The 12,169-nt window shown below is 54.2% G+C and overlaps 1 protein-coding gene across 11 annotated transcripts in view; it reads right to left on the reverse strand.

Moving 5' to 3' along the window:
• The window catches only part of PPFIA4 (PTPRF interacting protein alpha 4), a 64,740-nt gene that overhangs the window by 51,754 nt on the left and 817 nt on the right, over window positions 1-12,169 (reverse strand). For 10 of the 11 annotated variants that reach the window (XM_033519892.1, XM_015650776.2, XM_015650783.2 and 7 more), the window contains exon 1: window positions 9,283-9,324. The exons of the other annotated variant lie outside the window; for it this stretch is intronic. The gene's annotated coding sequence lies outside the window, so the exon portion shown is untranslated. Of the gene's footprint in view, window positions 1-9,282; window positions 9,325-12,169 lie in introns of those variants that run through there. 11 annotated transcript variants of the gene reach the window in all.

Genomic DNA, 12,169 nt, shown 5'->3' on the forward strand with positions numbered 1-12,169 from the left:
CCCTGAACCCATCCCTGCTCCCAGCCCTGCTCCAATCCCTGAACCCATCCCTGAACCCATCCCTGAACCCATCCCTGCTCCCAGCCCTGCTCCAATCCCTGAACCCATCCCTGAACCCATCCCTGCTCCCAGCCCTGCTCCCATCCCTGAACCCATCCCTGCTCCCAGCCCTGCTCCCAGCCCTGCTCCAATCCCTGAACTCATCCCTGCTCCCAGCCCTGAACCCATCCCTGCTCCCATCCCTGAACCCATCCCTGCTCCAATCCCTGAACCCATCCCTGCTCCCAGCCCTGAACCCATCCCTGAACCCATCCCTGCTCCAATCCCTGAACCCATCCCTGCTCCAATCCCTGCACCCATCCCTGCTCCCAGCCCTGAACCCATCCCTGAACCCATCCCTGCTCCCATCCCTGCTCCCAGCCCTGAACCCATCCCTGAACCCATCCCTGAACCCATCCCTGCTCCCACAGGACAGCTCCTGTCCTGGGCCTGGAAGTCCTCTCATATTTACAGAAGTTTTGGGAAGCAGTGAGTGCACTCAGCAGCTGTGTCAGTGTGATCAGCCTCAGCTCATGCCAGGGGGGATGATGGACAGAGGGGTTAGGGTTAGGGTTATGAGTTAGGGTTAGGGTTATGAGTTAGAGTTAGGGTTATGAGTTAGGGTTAGACCATGAAGGTCCCAGCTGCCTGGGGGACTGGTTAAACCAGGGGCTCACAAACAGCTTCTGATCATGGTTTAGTGGCCACAGTGGTATTAAGTCAAAAGTTGGACTTGATGATCTTGGAAGTCTTTCCCAACCTTAATGATTCTACGAGTCTTTGATTGTATGATTTGGGGATAAATCCTGCAAGTTCTCTTTTGGGAGAACAGACAAATGTCTAGCTCATGAATGACCACACAGGAGCTGCCCAAAGTCACTCTCCTGGTGTGCACTCTCCACCTGCACCAAGAGAAAAGAGAGAAAGCTCCAGGGGCAGGCAGCAGCATGGGAAGATCCTCCTGCTCCCTTCCCCACACCAGGGTTTTGGCAATTTGAGGCACCCCAGGGCAGCCCATAAGGAGTCAAGAGGAAGGAGACAGTCCAGGCACTGAGTGACGGAGGATCTGACACACCTTGGACTGACAGCCCAGGGTGGCTCTTCCTGATGGCTCAGAGACATTTGTCTCCAGGCTGGGGCAGTGACTCCCTGGAAGCTCTGGCTGTTGGATTTCCTTTGAGTTGCAGTGGAGAGAGGAGGAAATCAAGCAGCCAGTGTCTACCAGTGGGGCTGGTGACCGGTTTCCCCACCTTTCCAGCCTCAAAAATGAACACTGTTTTCTCTGCAAGACTGGGGGAACTATCAGTGCTTGTGTCCATGGCCTGATGATGCTGCAGCAGGGTGTAGGGCTCCCAGGGAGCAGCCAGCCCTTTGAGTGTGTTCCTTCAGCCCCTGCTCCTACACTGCTGCATTCCAGCGCTCTCATGAACTTCCCAGCACTAAACAGGGCAATCACATGGAGACAGAGACAGGAAAATCCAAATACCTTCAATCCAAGGTCTCCTAAAGAAACACATTCCTTTAGAGCATCACTCCTGTTTTACAGCTCAGCACTTCCCAGCTGTGCTAACTTCAGTTTGCACATCCATCAGCTCTGCTCCTGAATCCCTGTCGGTGCCACAAAGCCAGACTGTCACTTCCCCCCAAGATTACAGCAAGTGACATCAGCCCTTGGCTTCATTCATAGTTCAAGTGATGAGCTCTCCCTGCTCCACCACAAGCCAGCAGGGTCAGGAGGTTGAAAGCTGCTGCAGACAAGAGCCTGCTGCCTGCACACCAGTCTGCCCAGTGCCCTGTGTGAACTGGAAACATCAGCAAGCCCCCTGTGTTCACCCACTGAACAGAGACTTGGCTCTCAAAGCAAAACAGATGGCCACCTTTTCTGTATCCCACATCTCAAAGCCAGATGTGAAAGGTAAATTGTGTATTTACAAAGAGGATGGAACAGACTCCCAGGATACACACAGAGAGTTAACAGAGGATTTTGAGGGTATTTTGCTTGATGCCACATAAAGTCCTCAAAACTCATCCTCTCCTCAATGAGCTGGGCCCTCAGTGGCCACCAGAGAAGGGGTCATCATTTCCCTCCCGGACCCCACCCCCCTGATTATGAACACAACTCACAGCACAGAGAGCAAAGGTAATAAATGTCCATTTACACCCAAATTGGTGCAGCTGCTGCGTTACCTAAAGGGCAGATCTGGAGGGCAGAGCGTGAGCCCTGGGAGCGCAGCAGATGTCCTGCACCGAGCCATGAGCAGCATCTCAGGCAGGAATGGAGGCTGTGCAATAACCAAGTCGCTGGAGAATTGAAGCACTGGTATTTTTAGGCAGCAGGAGGACGTGTGGGAGAGCTCTCCCCGTGCAGGCTGATGCCATTTGCTGCAGGGCACTCACAATGAGATTTATTGACAACGTGTGATTTGAAAGCAACACCGGCACTCCCGGAGAGCCAGGCCCTTATCAGCAGTGCTGGGGCTCACAGCAGCCTCAGTTCAGGAGACAAAATTTCTCTATTAACAAGTAAACACGAAGGACACACGTAACAAAAGCCATTTCTGCTTGCAGGGATGCTCTGGCTGCCAACTCCAAAAATGGCCACTGTGAAAGTCTGCTAACTAAACTAACTAGAAGCAGATGATGAAAAGCAAGAAAAAATGCTCTTTTTTTAATATGGCAGCCCAAAGTGTTGGCTGTAATTGAGTGATTATCATCCAGGTTTTGATGCTGAGGAGAAGATTCTCTCTCCATCAAACGCAAGCTGCTCCCTGGGTGGCACATCTGGATGTCAGACAGGTAACAGCAGCAAAGCAAACCCTTTCTGGATCTGGGATCAAAGGAAAGACAGCTCAGGTCAGGAGAGATGAGTCTTCTGGCTCTAATTAAAGCCTGATGGGTCAAAATGGGTAAAGTCATGTGATTGAGCACATGGTGCATGGAGAGCCCAAGGCCCCAGAAGGGTTCTGGGAGGAGGCTCTCCAAGGGACACTGGCAGTGACCTGAGACTCCAGCTCATGTCCCAGTAAAGGCACATCTGCTTCCAGGAGCTGCAGTGCTGGGGAGGAACACGGACAGCAGCTCTCCACAGGCACATGGGAATCTCCAGAACTTCCACCTATCCACTCTCTAGCACAGCCAGGTTTCCCAAGCAGCAAAGCTTGAAAATTTGGGTTGGTCAACACCCCCGTGGATCCTTCAGAGGCTTCCTCTACCCCCACATGGCCTTCTCAATCCTCCCCAGCCTGCCTTAGCCCAAATTGCTGGCAGATACAGCCCTGGCTGCAGGAGATGTGGGGATTGGGTCCCTTTTGCCCATCCAGCAGTGCATCCAGGCTGGACATCAGTGGAACTGATGCTCCAGTACCACAGCATCCTGGAGGGACAGGATCTCTACTGCTGCCAGCATCTCCACACAGGGACATAGCCACCAGTGATTCCATCTCAGCTGGGTGGGAGACATGTCACCAGCACGCTGGCATGACAAAGGCTCCAGCAGCACTATGTCCCAGTGATTCCCACCCTGACAGATCCAAATCCATGGACAGAAACTAGCTGTGGCCACACTGGAATGCCCCAGGGAAACATTCCCTTCTGCAGATACAGGAGAAAAGCAGGATTTGGCTGTGCCACCCTCACACTTCACTCCCACCACCCCTTCCCAAGAGTAGGAGCTCAGCTTCACAGCATGCCAGGGAAAGCAAACACAGAAGGGAAAATCCAGGAGCACCAGAGGCACTACATCCTGCAGAGAAACCATCCCAGACACCGTGGCCCTTCCTGAGCCTCGGAACAACACCATGCCCAAAAGATCCCAGAAAGAGCTCCCTGCACTCCCCAAATCCTGGTGTCACGTAGGGAGACCCCAAGTGAGCTGGGTGCTCCTCAGGATGGAGCAGGAATTGTGTGGCACAGAGCCTCCCACCACCCCAGGACACAGGGCTCAGGTGTATCCCCAGGGACAGAGGGTGAGAGGGCACAGAGCCCATGTCCCCCGGCTCTGGCCTCGTTTGAGGACCCCGAGTGGGCTCACAGGACACGGAGCCTCCAAGGTGGTTCCTGAGAGCTCCATCTGCAAAAGGAGCACCATCCCCCAGTGTCTCCCAGGGAAACCACACCCGCACACGGCACTTGGTGTTATGTGGGGCAGTGTGGGACCAGAATAACTCCTCTCCTGGCTGATCAGCATGTGAATAAATCAGCCACAGCCAAAAATAACCTCTGGACATTTTTCGACTCCTTTCTGGAAAACAGTTTGGGGGAGATGCTTGAAAGAAGCCCACATCTACTTAGTTACAGCTGCCAGACACTGAATTACAGGGCAGATTAAGTGGATTACAGACTTTGCACAAGACCATCTTCCCTCTCTGTGCCCACAGCCCCGGCACTGGGAATGTCTGCACACAGAGCAGTTCTAAGCACAAACACCAAGCATATTTAACTCATGATCAAGAGCCTGAGATCAGGTTTGTGACACCTGTGTTAATGCCACAGTGAGGATATGAACACCTTCCCAGTTCTGGAACCAGAAAGGCTGGGCTTTGGCAAAAGAAAATCCTTGTGAGAATGCTCTGCTCTAATGAGACTCTGAAAAGGTGAGAGTTGGGCTGGGGCCAGCCATCCCCTTCTCCCAGGCTCCAGCCACCCCATGTTCAGCCCAGCTCCTTCCTCTGAACTATCGACCCTCTGTGCACCCCATGGCTGCAGAGTGTTTGCCCTGTCCCAGCACATCATATCATGGTATGGCCAGGAGCGAATCTGGAATTGCAGAGAAAATTCCACCAGGAATTTCCACCAGGAAAGGGTGGAAATGAGAAGTTCCAATGCATGCACCCGGCACACGGGCAACAATTCCGGGAGAGGGTCCCTTCCGAGCTGTGTCATCCTGGCCTGCGGAGGGATGCTGCCCTCTCTGGAAGGCGGGATGTGGAGTCCAGGCCGAGGAGCCTCCCTCCCTGCCTGGCTGCTGCTGTTTAAAGCGCTCGGTCGCGCTGCCAAGGCCGCAGGTCCCCGGGAGGAGCTCGGCCCCGGCCCGGCTCTGCCCCCGGGACCGCCGGCAGCAGCGCTCGGCAGGAGCTGCAGGGCTCAGGCACCCTGCAGAAAACATCCCGAGATCTGCCCTCGCCTGGAAACCGCTGGGCACGGACAGGAGGATGGGGAAACCAGCTCTCATCTGCCACTTGTCTTCTTATTTTAATTTTTGAATGCAATTAAAGGCAGCCACCCAGCCAGTACCTCCTCGTGCTTGCTAAGAGAAGCATGGCAGGAACTGAAAACCAGAAGCAGAGAAAAAAAATAAAAAATTCTGCATTTCAGATAAATTCCAGCCTTATCAGTCCTGCAGGATTACAGAACTGGAGACTGCGACCCACGAGCTGGTTAAAACAGCAGGGTGAAGATTCAGCTAAGGAAGGGCAACGTGGAGGACACAGGGTCAGTCCCCTCCTGCCAGTGGCTTTTGGAGAAGATTTGATATCCAGCTCCCAGATGCTCCTGTGGGATGGGAATCACTGGCCTGCCAGTGCTGCCCAGGGCTGAAGGGCAGCAAGGCTGCTTAAGACATAGTTTTGCACAAAAATGAGAGAGAGATGAGCAGCCACTTCATTCATAAAACCACAGAATCCACATGGGCTGGAAGGGACCTTAAAGCTCAGCTCATTCCAGCCCCATGCCATGGGCAGGGACACCTCCTACTAATCCCAGGTTGCTCCAAGCCCTGTCAAATCTGGCCATGGACAATTCCAGGGATCATGGCTTCTCTGAGGAACTGGTGCCAGGGCCTCACCACCATCACAAGGAGGAATTCTTGTGAAGAAGTATCTACTCTAGATCTCTTTCAGTGTGGACCCTCTTGTCCTGTCACTCCATTGCCTTATGTAAAGTCCCTCTCCAGCTTCCTTGTAGACCCTTCACACCCTGGAAGGGGCTGTGGGGTCTCCACACAACCTCCTCTCCTGCAGGCTGAGCTGCCCCAGCTTTTTCAGCCTGATTCCTCAGGACATTCTCACTCTACAAATGAACGCAAGGCTTTTACCCTGTCCCCACAAAGGTTTCAGCCTGCTTGACCACACAGCAAACAGAAATAAAATCCAATTATATCAGCACAACTTTTTTTAGCAAAGAGCCTTGAATCATTTTCCCCAACTTCTGCTCCAGATGGGCCCAAGTGCAGACCTGTCCCCCAACACTGCAGTTGTTCCATGTGATATTTTCTCTCCTCCCTCCCAAATGCCAGCCCATGTGAGCACACCCACACAGGCACCCACCTCCAAGTCTTTCGTCTGCTCAGAGGAGGCCTTTAAGCACTGAAAACTCCCAGCCACATCCCCCAGGAGCCTGGCCAAGGCTTGGACCCACCTGCAGGGCCCACGGCAGAGCCCTCAGCCTGCCTCAGGTCTGTCACCCCACACCTGGTGTTTGGCACATCCCAGAAATCATCCCTATGGAGGGTGCTGTCATTCACACCTCTCTGGGAGGAAGCTGGGCAATGGATCCAACAGCCTTCTAACTCCATTTAATACTCAGAGAACTCACAGCTCAGTTTTGGGAGCCATTTGGCTCACCAAAGCATTCTTTAGGAGGAAATTAATTGTGAATTAAGGTTTCAAGGTTAGATAAAGAATACAGTATCCTTCTGCTTCCAGGCTTGCTGGAAACCCTGAAATAGCACTCCCCAGACAGAGAATGGACATCCATGTCAATGTCTCTCCATGGGCACAGAGTGGAGCCCTCCAGAGGCACTCCCAGTTGGGCCCCAATTTGAGTTCAGCTCCCTTTGAGGCTCCAAGAATGCCTCTCCCAGCTCCAGTGTTAACTTCCAGCTCCAGCACAGTGTCAGGCTCTTTCTCAGCACTGGCTCAGGACCTCCACATCCTCACCCAGCACAGCGGGACCCACCAACTCACAGTCACTCAGCCTCCTCCTCACCCCTGTCCTCATTCCTGTGGGACCTGCCCCAAAGGACAAGATTTGCAAAAAGGTCCCTTCAAAGATGCAGATGAGAAGGGTTTCAGTGGGGGTTTTATCCCTGGTGTCTTTTGAGACAGCTGAGACAGGCAGGAACCCAAATCTCCAGCATGTCTAGTCCCTCTGCATCTGCACTGGAGCTGCTGCCAAGCACAGGTGGACCAAGCCACTGGTAAGGAGCAGTCACCACGAAGACACAAAGCTGCACAGGATGAGATGTTTAATCCCACATCTGCCAAGCCACAGCTGAGCTGGACATTCCAGAAAGCCAGATCTGTCCATCAGTCCCACCACTGGTGTCTCAGGAACCTGCCAATTCAGAGGCACCCCCACCCTCCTGCTGGTGACAGGTCCCAGACAGCCTCTGCTCTGATTCCTGGGAAAGAGCTGCAGGAGGAGCAAGTGCTGAAGCTGGGAAGGCACCTGTGCACCTGAGCACCACAGGGTGCCAGGGGGACAGCAGCAGGTGACAGCATCACCTGTGCTGATGGCTCCCTAGCAAATCTCCAGGGAAGTCCCTAGAGATCAGTCCTGTTCCCCAACCAGCACGTGCACGGAGCAGTGCACCATGATGTCCCCAAGAGCACAGGTACCTGAGACTCTCAGACCATCAGAGACACAAAGACACCAACTTTCCACATCTTGCTGCATGGGCAGCACCACAAAACTCCCAAAACCACACAGGCACGTTCATCCAGGTCCCAAACTCTAGCTCACGCTTGCCTCTGGACCAGTTCCTGCTCACACAGTGGCTTGGTGATACCAAACCCACCAGCAGAACGTCATTCCAGCGTCCAGCAGATGGTGGCAAACGAGGTACAATGAACACTTTGCCAACGCTGATTTGGCCAAAACCAGGGCCTCCCCAGAAGGGTTTGCACAGCTTTAACAAAATCCAGCTCCCTAAACCAATTGCTGCTCTAATGATGCAATTTAGGGGATAAACAAGCCCCTCAAGGCTGGTTATTCAGGAGCAAATAGTGCTGTCTGGAGGCAGCTTCCAGCAGCTGTGATGACACCAGCTATCAGAGGCTGGGAACCAGTGTGGGCACAGCTGGAACTAGCCAGGCTGCCTGGATGCTTTGCTGGTGTGTCCCCGAGCACATGTGCCAATGTTCAGGCTGAACCAGGTCCGAGAGCATCTTCCCAGTTCCGAGCTGGCCCAGCGTGGCAGGCATTTACCTGGTGCTGAGCTCCAGGAGCATCTGTGTGCTATCCACGAGCCAGTCTAGCCCAGAGCTTGGAGCCAGGCAGATGCTCAGTGGGGCTGACACAGAGCTCGACACTGGGTGGATGCTCCAGGACTGGAGGCAGCACTGAAGAAGGCGGGAGGAAACAGCGCTGGAAAATCAGAGGAGCAGGAGAAGGCCACGGTAGGATCAGGCTCACCAACATTCCTGCCCTCACCTCAGTTTAAGGCAGAAGCTGGGGGAGGGGATGCAAAGGGACGGCTTGGGAGCATATGGGGGCTGCCAGGGGCAGAGAGCAACTGAAAATGAAGGCCCCCTTTCCCCGCTCCTGGGTTACTCCTTAACTGCCCTCTCCCTGCCCCCCATGCGGCATCGGGGGATGTGCCCACACTTCACCCCCCTGCCTGCACACCCAGTGGGGATGAGGCAGTACATCTCCCCAGCTCTACCCCTGCTCTGGGGCCAGTGGATTGAGGGGAGCAACCCTGGCCCAAATGCTCGGTCTGCGGGTAAAGCCGGGGCACAGCAAGTCCCCCTTCCAACCCAGCTCGGGGTGAGAATGACACCCTCCGGCACAGACTCAACCCAAGGGAAATGGGGAACTCAGCACACCCTGACTCAGACACCCCTTCCAAGGGGTAACGGGGTGGGAGATGAAGCCCCCCGGAGCGAGTCAGCCCCTGCCAGGGGGGGCCAGAGCATCCCCCGGGGCACGGCAGGGCTGAGCATCCCCCCTGCGGCCCCGCCCGGGGGGCAATGGGGAGCATCCCTAGTGGGGTGGGGGGTGAGGGGGGGGGAGGAAGGCAGAGCATCCCCGGGGGGAGGCAGAAAGGGAAGACAGCCCCGAGTCCAGCCCCACCGGGGGGGCTGAGCATCTCCACGGGGGAGGCCAAGCATCCTCTTGGGATGCAGCAGAGCATCCCCGGGGGAGGCAATACGGGTAGAGCCCTCCGGGCCCGGCCCCAGCGGAGGCGGGGGGCTGAGGACCCCCGGGCAGCCCCACGGGGGTCACGGGGGCAGAGCTCCCCCCGGGCGGCCCCGCGCGGGGCTGAGCCTCCCCCGTGGGCAGCGCGGCCCCGCCCGCACTCACCGCCCGCCGAAGTCGCTGGAAGCCGCCGCTGCCGCCGCTGCCGCCCCGCCCTGCCCCGCCCACTGCGTCACCGGCCACGCCTGGCCACGCCCCCGGCCACGCCCCGAGGCCACGCCCCGGGGGTCGGGGGTCGAGGCGGGACCCGGGGCCGGGGGTCCTCGCGGGGACAGGAACCTCCCTGGGGACACGATCCCCCGGAAAGGACAGGAATTCCCCCTTGGGGCGTTGAAGACTTTCAGGAGCGACAGGAATCCCCCCAGGGGAACTCTCCTAGAGGGCAGAAACCTCCTTCGGGGGCAGGAATCCCCCCGGGAGGACAGAAACTCTGAGGTGGGGGCAGAAATGCTCCTCTGGGAGCAGGAAACTCTCGTGGGGAAGGTTTCTCTCTGGAATCACCCTGGAATGGGCAGAACTCTCCTGGGGGCAGGACTCCCCAGGGTCTCGTCCAGCCCCGAGGGAGGGAGGCAGGAGCAGACCTGGGCTGTGGGGTGTCCCGTGTCCCCATCCCCACCATGTGCACAGCAGCCATGGGGCCGAGCAGTGACCCTCAGATTTGCCGCAGCCTCCTCCTCACGCTTCAGCTCTGAGCCCTGGGGGATGAGATGTGTCACCTCAGGCTCCCCTCAGGGATAGTCTTCAGCATGATAAATGGGAGAGAGGGCATCCATGAACTTCAGCAGGAGCAGCCAAAAGCCCAACCTGCTCCACCATCGTGCCCTGCACAGGGGCGTCCTTAACAAACAATTCATTTGGGTGCCTTGGACGCACAGCTCTTGGCATCCCTCAGCAACCCTACCAATGAGCATCTCCTTTCTGTGACTCCACTGGGAACAACTGGGAGCAGTGGCATCATCACACAGCAGCACCTTCCTCTCTCTGGGAAGGACATCCTCGGGATTTTTGCTGCAGGACCATGGGGAGGTCTCACATAAACGCCTCCAACCCACCGGAGGACAGAGCGTGCTGGATCCACCCGCCAGCCAGACTCAGGAACAACTGCCTTCAATCCCAAGAACATTTCATCTATTTTCTATGTGCTGGAGTGTTCTAAGCCAAGACAAGCTTCAATTTTTAAAAATCGTACTGTGATACTGTTCTCAAATAACAATGATGAATAGGATAATCCAAGGAAAACATTTTCAAGTAGAGAGGTGGGAGCAGCCAGCAGCACCAGGATCTGTTTTATTAACTGCCATCCACATTAATTCATATATGCTGCCTTAAGAACAGATGGATTAGGAATAGTCTTACTGTCAAGGAATAGCCTTTCCTGCTTGGGATGATCAGTTTTCTCAATCAAATGTGTTCCTTGCTGATAAAATGGTTTTTGTGTGTTTAAGTAATGCTGAGAGAAATAGGGTCAGGCAGGGATGTTGTGGATGTATCAGCTCCTGGCCATGCCTGGGAAGCAGAAGGAATGTGGATTTCTTGGATTTGTCCATATTCCATGCTTTATCCTGCTCCAGGGAGGCCCAAAAGCTGACACCACAGCTGTGAAAACATCGCACTGTCCTTCCAATCCTCTCCTGAAGCTTTGTAGGGAAGGGACACAAGTGGGAATGGAGGATTCTGGAGTGTTCAGAGCCATTGAGGGAGAACGGGTCAGGGCTGGGCTCTTTGGTCACTGTGTAAACCCCAAATGGAGGGGAGCAGGATTCCACCAGTCTGCCCAGTTTATCCCAGGACTGGACAGGACTCCCAGGCACATCCTGGCAGTGCCCAAATCCCCATGTGAGGAGGGCACAAGCCCTCAGGGGGACACAGCCCCCGAAATCACCATCAGCCCCTGGGGTGCTAGTCACTATTTCCCTTTGCAGATCCCCTGGAACCAATTCCTCCCCCGTGGGGTGGCACCGCTCCTTCAGCAAGCTCTGAGTACTCATTTCAGCCCTAAAAAATAGCAAATACAGTTTTCAGCTGCTGGCCACCCCTCACTGCTCCTGCCACAGAGCTGTGGGTGGCTCTGGGAGCCCATGGTGTGGGCTGTGCTTGGGCACTGCTCAGTGGGTGTCTCCTGGGAGTGTTCCAAATCCTCTGAAATCATCAGACAAACCCCTCCAAAACTGTCTTTTTAGTGTCAGTGGCATTATTTTATCCTTGGCTGGGGTGTGTGTGGCCAACAGAGTTCCAGCCTCCACACAGACAGAAATACAAAATTTTCCACCCGTTTATACATCTTTAGGGAAAAAAAAAAAAGTTTAATTTGTTCTAAATTCCATACTTCTCTTATAATTCTCTTTCATTTAATACTATTCTATCCTCTATTGGTTACTGATTTGCCACTTCTTATGTTAATTACTCCATCTTTTTAGTCTTTTTAGAATCTTTGGAAAGCAGGAACTTTCAACACATAGATGGAGTCTTTGTTAGCCTCTTCTTTATCTTCAGGTTTCTGCAAAATGTCCTTGTGGTTCATAAATTCGGCATTCCAGATGTCTAACCTCACCAATATGTTCTTCTCTCCCAGGCTTTGCTCATTGAAACATATCAGACTTAGTTTATCAAAACTTCAATTTCAGTACTTTTCCCAATCTGTGTTCCTATGAAAGTGGCTCATGGCAACTTTGGTAAATGCTGGCAAAGAGTAATTTAAAAATAACACAGTATTTATAGTTTATATATATAGGTTATGACTAATTAAAGCAATTAATTTAAAGGTTAATTAAAACCATTAACTAAAATTATTATTTAAAAGTTCCATTGTTTCCAACAGGGAGGTGCATCAGGGCAATTATCTCAGAGTTCCTCCTTACTGGTAGCACTGGGGGGACCTGCAATCACCCCAGAACCCTTTTTATTGGGGGGCCAATTCCCTTAGAGACCCTCCCAACTGGGAGGATGGGGGGAATCCCCTCAGAGCCCCTCTTTACTGGGATGACTGGGAAGG

This window comes from Parus major, chromosome 26 (assembly GCF_001522545.3).
Source record: "Parus major isolate Abel chromosome 26, Parus_major1.1, whole genome shotgun sequence".
Lineage (NCBI taxonomy): Eukaryota > Metazoa > Chordata > Aves > Passeriformes > Paridae > Parus > Parus major.